The sequence below is a fragment of the Chlamydotis macqueenii genome, chromosome 3, assembly GCF_036417535.1.
Source record: "Chlamydotis macqueenii isolate bChlMac1 chromosome 3, bChlMac1.mat, whole genome shotgun sequence".
Classification (NCBI taxonomy): domain Eukaryota; kingdom Metazoa; phylum Chordata; class Aves; order Otidiformes; family Otididae; genus Chlamydotis; species Chlamydotis macqueenii.
In genome coordinates this window covers 3,441,388-3,448,869 of record NC_141558.1, presented here as the reverse complement: position 1 = coordinate 3,448,869, position 7,482 = coordinate 3,441,388, and positions in this window count along the sequence as shown.

The window sequence follows — 7,482 nt, the reverse complement described above, 5'->3', positions numbered from 1 at the left end:
TGGCTCCAGCTCTGCCTGGAGAGCGGTTGGGGAAGCACCAGTCTGGTGCGTTCAAGGTTTACAGGTGTGCAAGGTTTCCAGTCAGGTTTTTCTATCCACAGACATCACTGGGACATCCCTACGGCTCCATCAGCGGTTGCTCCACCTTGCAGTCTGGACAAGGGAAGAAATCAAAGTGGGAGCGCTTATTACGTATTTGGACAAAAATGTATGGGAAAGAAAGCCAAAAAAAAAAAAAAATCACTTTTTTTATGTTAGGTGCTGTTTTGTTAGTCAGCCACTGAGTCAAAAGTGGGTCCAGGCACTTAAAAATATATCAGGCTAGGGAAGAAAAATAAACAGAAGTAAGTCTGATTTTTGCTGAACTTTGTTTAAAAAAAAATGAGTCATCTGAAGATTGTGTAGTCCTTGAGAAACATGAGTACAGGTCACAACTCCCACCACAAAATTCCCAGAGAGGAGACTCCAGGTCTCAGCTATCTGCAATGAGATGAGTTGTGCCCTCAAGTGCCAGTTCCTCTCCTCGTACAAGTGACCTAAAGCCACGTCTGCTTTCCTAGATGACCTAAGATGCCTGCAGAAAATGGTTGATGGCAACCAAGGTTGACACCTCTGGGGTCCAGGTGGAAAACACCCTTCAATATGACCACGTGTTTGGTTTGCTGAATCAAGGCCATGGTATCTCCATTTGGAGCACCAGTGGCATCACAGAGGTGGCTCCGTCTATTTAAAGCAGGGATCTGCTGGATGTTGATTCAAGGGTTGTCCACAGCCACCCAAAAATGAGACATGTTCCTCATTGAAATTAAAGAGCGAGTTTGAGACTAGCCCATGTGCATAATTAACTGCATTTTTAATTTAAATGGCCAGACTGGAAGACCGTTATTTTCTCCAGGCTAACTAGAAGATCAAATTTCAGATTATTTTTTCTCGCCCCAGAAAGCTCCCATATATGCAAATTTTGGATGGGGGAGAGTCAGCCTAGTATTTAAGGGGTTACATTTCGCTTTTACATAAAACAGTTCGAAAAATATTAATTTAAAACTGAAACCATTAACACCTTATTTTCATTCAAACATTGTTTGAATAGCCTTAATGAAACTTTTCTACTTTCCGTGAGTAGCAGCCATTCACCCAGCTAGACCCAATCCCTGACGTTTTAGTCAACCCAAAGCTCTATCTATGAGGTGATTCTCCCCCTCTACTCTGCCCTGGTGAGACCCCACCTGGAGTACTGTGTCCAGTTCTGGAGCCCCCAACACAAGAAGGACATGGACCAGTTGGAGAAGGTCCAGGGGAGGCCACGAAGATGATAAAAGGGCTGGAGCACCTCTCTTATGAGGACAGGCTGGGAGAGTTGGGGCCTGTTCAGCCTGGAGAAGAGGAGGCTCCGGGGAGACCTGATAGCGGTCTTCCAGTACCTCAAGGGGGCCTACAAGAAAGATGGGGAAGGCTGTTCAGCAGGGCCTGTTGCAATAGGACAAGGAGTAATGGTTTTAAAATAGAGGGGGGTAGATTTAGATTAGATATTAGGAAAAAATTTTTTACAATGAGGGTTGTAGAACACTGGAACAGGTTGCCCAGAGAGGCGGTGGAAGCTCCATCCCTGGAAACGTTCAAGGCCGGGTTGGATGAGGCTCTGAGCAACCTGATCTGGTTGGAGATGTCCCTGCTCCTTGCAGGGGGGTTGGACTAGATGACCTTTGAAGGTCCCTTCCAACCCTAACCATTCTATGATTCTATGATTCTAAGAAATCAGTTAAAAATTAATTGACCCAGCTTGATTTCTGACTTTCTTTGGATTAATTAAGAGGGAGCACAAAACAATTTTACACATTTTAACTTACAGTCAACTGGCCACACTCCCTGGCATGGTCTTCCACGATGTACTAATGGATAAGACCTCACTTATCTGTCACAGCCCCAGCGCAGTAACGACAAAAAGGGTCATTGTTCCTCGGAGAGTGTCTCATTCATCACTCTTTTGGCACTGGGAAGTGCTATCATATCATCAGTGAGTGAGTTGTATTGTGACGTCTCCCACAATTACCTCCTTATAACCCTTAGTGAAATTCAATACAGATATCACCACAGAAATGTCCTGGTAGGTCCTGCTTACACCGGGAAAGCCAAGGAGTGACATGTTTAAGGACTCACAGACTGAATTTTCAGACTGCCTCTGCTGTGCAGTATTTCAGATATCACAGTCTAACCTTTATATATATCTCTGTCTAGAAAAAAAAAAACAACCCAGCTGGAGTATTCTCAGCACCTTGTGGGTTTTTTTTTTTCACAGACTGCTGTCTGCTAAGTGGGTTTTATTTTAGATCAAGGAAGACAGAAGGCAGGGAAAGGAAAAAAAAAAAGAAAGATTACAAGGAGGAGGTGGCAGGCTACACACCGAAACCAGAATCAGACTCGCTTCCCTCGCTGCACGTTTTACAACCAAGATACACACAAGGGAGCGAGGCTTCCCAAAACCTCAGGGAAAAATCTCTCCTTGGGCGTTGCTCAAAGCCCAGCCAGAGTCCAGACGAGCTGTGCAGTCCCCTGAAGGAGGAGTGACACCAAAAGGTGTGCAAACCTCTCCCAGAAATCCTCACTGGTCTGAGAAATGTGAAAAGCCGAATAACACCGGCACTTCGCTCCCCAGTCAGGGGACACCCCTGAGCCTCGGGTGACCACATCCATGTGAAGCTGGGCCCCAAGCTGCGATGGTTGCATGTGGATTTTAAGGTAAGTAAGGATCAGACTTGGGGCAAACTCTTGATTTCAGGCTTTCATCTCTCATCCTTTCCATCTGTTTTATCAAGAAGGACCGAGAGACCAGCTCCATGCACCCATCATTCAGAACAGCCGAGACTTGGACTTGCCCCATCCTTGTGGAAGGAGGATGGTGCAGAGTCCCTCTGGTCCGAGCCATGAGGTGGCCAAGTTGTCCTTGTCGCCATTGCCTTCAGCGTCTCAACGTGCTGCAAAACGCTCTGGGTCGGTCACCATGAGAGGTCTGCAATGGCCCAGTTCTCAGATTTTGGTGGAACATGCTCAGTGCTTCACCACTACCCCTTCCCAGACAACCCTTCTCCTTGGTGGCTGTCTCACCCCCCTCCCCACCGCCTGCCTCTTGGAGAAGGAGGAGGAGGAGGGGGGCTATTACACAATGTTTTTATTCCACTGACGGTTTCCCTCTGCCAGTTGGAACAGGCTGCTCATAAATTGCAGCTTTCTGGAGGGGTTTCAAGAGCCTTGCATTCTTAGATCATTGTCTCTGCTCCCTGGGAACAATGAGGGTAGGAAGGAGCTGCTCCAAAAATGCCATGTGCTGCGAGGGGATCTCTCTAGGATGGAGATTGCTCGGGGAGGCAGAGGGAGTTTCCCCCAACTGCTTTAGCTTGCAGCCTGGGTAGCTAAGGAGGCAACTCAATGGGAAGCAGGAACGCTGTTAACAATGCTGTGTGGAGATCTGCAAAGGTCAGCTCCTTCCTACCACCCCAGAAAGGTAGTTAGAACAATTATTCTCCGCATTATAAGCTGGAAAATGAGATATGAGGTGCCCCGTGCTGTGGCTGCTCAGTCTGAGATACAGCCGAGGACCTTCTGGCCTTTCAGACGTGACCACCTTGGCATCCTCAGTGTGTCCTTTGCCACCCTGGAAGCTGCTGGGACTGGGCTTTTAGACAAAAGCCTGTCCTGCAGGTGAATTTAAACTAGAAGCTAGCTGCAAGGGCTTCCACATCAGAGGGATCAAGTTCTTACTGCTATTAAGCTCATCCTGTGAAAACAGCAGCTGGTTAGACTGCCCCATCCCCCTTCCCATGCTGCCAATTCCAGCTGGGTGGCTTTGGCATGTGGCTTGCCAAGGGTTAGCCCTGCCTGCTTGATTGTCAGCGTGGTTCCTGACACGGTGCTGGTCCAGTCCAGCCAGAACTGCCTCAAACAGTCGGCAGATGTGCCTCGGGGGTAAGTGTAAGCAAGGGACCATCCCGAACAGGCAATCTGGGTGCAGCCATCTCTTTTAGAGGATGAGGGTTTAACCATATGAGCCTGTCTAGGCCATACCAGTTGGTCTTGGGGACAGAAGAGGGACCCGGGTGCTGTGCCGTTCACCAGTAGAGCTGTCATACCTGCACGAAGAAACACAGTCAGGACAGCATGCAATAAACCTTTCCAACAAAGCAGCAATCACTCATGGCTCAAAGTCTTGCAAAGGGACAGTTCCCTAGTGCACTTTCAAGGCTCTAGAGATGAAGTTTTCTTGATTCATGACATACAAACCTCCCACCCAGAGGTGGGATCACTCATTTGAAGGGGAACACCAAGAGCTGCAGCTCCACCAGCAACCAGAACCTGTTCTCTGACTTAAGTCCAAGTGGCCAATCTGGCCAGGTCCATATTATTAACTACAAAATTAGAGAAGCCACTGACAAACTACATCTTAGAAATGGTCCCTGACCCAGGCAAGCTCCCAAACCTTGCCTGGGGATTGTTGTCCTATGCCTAAATCCTACCAGGGACCACTTAACCATTGAACTCCACCTCCTGGAAGTGCTCCTCAGCTGTTTGATTTGCTAGCACAAACATAGCTACAGCACAAAACCTAGCAAAGTCGTCCTTCCCTCATTGGGTCTCTTATAAGCCCATCCAACACACACAGAGGATGCTAGTGCTTTCAGATCCCCGTGGGAAAGCTTGGCCAGCTCATTAAGAAAGGTGACTATAAAATCTTAATTATCTTTGTTAGCTGCCAGTCTGCTCTAAGCAGTGGTCTCAGGGGTGGCAGGATGCTCCCGAGACACTTTGGTAACAAGAAGCAATCAGCAAAAAAAAAAAAAAAAAAAAAAAAGGGAATTATTTATCAGACAGTTCCTTGTCATGTGGGAGGAGAGGACGGCAGCGGGAGGATGCTGCAGGGGCCCTATGGGGAGGAGCGGCAGCCTCCAGCACCTCGCTGAAGGATGGTGCGTTGTGGTGTTTGTGGAAATCCTCCTGCAGGCAAAAACCAACTGCGTAAAGGAAATGAAAGATCCTCCGCTGTGTGCCCTGTGTGGGATTGGCCAAGATGCCACACAGCAGCTGCCCTGGGCAAGGGGGAAAGCTGCAAGCAAGTGCCTGGCTATATATAGGCAGCCATGCTGCCTGGGAACAGCCCTTCTTTGGGTTTTTCACCATTTTCTTACCCATTATTTTTTTCCATTTTCTTATCCAGAGGGATGAAGGCTCCCTTGAGGTGAGCCTTGTTTGAGAGCAACCAGGCCAGAAAGGACACGTGATGGTTCAGTGGTCAGAGCAGTCCCCAGGAGACTGGAAATACTGGGTTTTTCTCTCTGTTTCTGTGCCTTCACCAGTGACTGGTTAATGCAAAACACGCAGAGGGACTGCGAGCCAGCTTGCTGGGCTCGCTCAGCTTGAACCGGTCACGGCAAGCCCAGGTTCCTGCAGGGTCCCTTTGTCTTCCACTTGGTTGCCCAGCAGTTGTTTTGGGATGAGCAAGGGCAGGGACTTGTCCCATATCAGTGCAAGGTGAAATTTGTCCCATTATTTCTGGCTTCTTCCCTGTTTTAGGGTTCTGGCAGAGAAAGAAAGGATTTAGTACCAGGACTTCAGTACTAAGGGGTTTCTTCATGCCCTCAAAATGCAGGCCATCTTCCTAGCCCCCATTTAAAATAATTACCACCCAAAAAAAAAGAAAAGCAGATTCCTTTGTACGCTTTCTCTCTCCCTGAAGTCTCACATCTGTTTTTGCAGAGCAGCTTGTACACCAGCCTCCCTACAACCATGCCGTGTGGCTTAGCATCACTGACTCCCTGTCTCCTTGCTCTTCGTATATCCAGAAATTAATTCCCAGAGGACATGCTCCACGATCTTTCAAGGGCCCGAGGCAAGGCTGACCTCCATAGCTCTCCACATCTTCCTTTTTCCCTTTCTTAAGGTGTGTGTAAAGCTTGGAGACACCGGATGGTTGGACAGAGGCCAGACACCGTGGTTTTTTGTCACTGACAGGCAGCAGCCTCAGAGCTGCTGATGCTCAGAGCATCAGAGCTCTATCAGAGCACTCAGATGAATCTCACTGAGTCTCATGGATGTAAATCCATTTAGTTTCACTAAATAGTCCCTAACCTTTTTCTTCCCCCACTGCTGGCTGGTTTTTTCCTTCCCAAAAGCTGTTGTTACGTGCAGTGACTTGGAGCAAGTCTGCCCTATGAAAATGGAGGCAGAAAAGGCATTCAACCTTTTCCATAATCATCCATCAATAGGCTATCCCTTCTTCCGACAATCAGCACGCATTTTCCCTGAAGTGTGCTGTTAAAATACTTGCAAACCTCCTTTTTGTTACTCAGCATCCCTGGCCAGTCTTTGCTCCAGCTGCTCGTTAGCCCTTCTGCTTTCATCCCTAAGTACCCAAGCAATGCATTTGCACTCTTCTTTCATTTTCTCTCCTTATTTCCATTTCTTGTATGCTCCCTTTTAGCAGCTCAGTTCACTAAGAAGCGTCTTAATTAGCCAAGCAGGCTTTGTGCTGAAATTCCTGATTTTCATGTGCAAAGGCAGGGTTTGTTCCCAAGCTCTGAATAAGTTTTCTTTAAAAAAAAAAATCAGCCAGCTGTCTTCGACACCTTCTCCTCTCATAGCAACCTCCCAGTTCTCCAAATAAGCTGAAGTCAACTCTCCTGAAGGTTCAGAGTCCTCAATCCACAGCTTGTCCTCTCAAGCCTCTCTCCAGATACAAGCCCGGTCACCTCACAGCTACAAGAGACCAAGCTGCCGCCCCAACAACAATTTTCCTCCACCTTTCTGAGCAGCAGGTCAAGCACATTGGTGGACACGGGCAGGGATTAATCAAGGACAGCTGATGAGCTTCAAAGTCAGCAAGGGGACGGCAAGGTTGGTAGCTACAGAGAGACGACAGACCTTGATGGTGGAGGTTTTTCTTTACTACAAAACTGGGTTAGAAACAGGGCCAGCCCTGCTCTCGCTGGAACTGGCCCGGATCCCTTCCGTGCACCAACCCACCTGCCTCCTAACCACTCTCCACACTTTTTTTCCTTCTCTCCCGTACTATGACCCAAGCATGGCAGGGTAGAATTGACTTTATGCCTCCGGTTTTCTGCACAAATGTGTGTGCCAATGCACAGGAAAGGGGTAGGGAGGAAGGGACAGGGACAGGAGCCCTCAACTCCTAAGCACCAGCTTCTGCTGCTGGTGGAGCTACACCTTGTGTCTACCTAGCAAAGAAAACACAGCCAAAGGCGGGCTCCACAACCGGCCCCGTGTTCCCCGGCACGTACCAGCAGCGCTTTCCTGAACCACACCTGGGAACTGATGGTTCCAGCACGGGCTGGTCTCCAGCAGCGGTCTGATACAGTTGTGTTACTGGAGGAAGAAGGGTGTTTAGCTACAGGCATGGATGTCATCATACGGATGACATCATCTATATCGTGCCACTTGGTTTTTGGGACCAGGGGATAGTTCCTGACCTGTTTT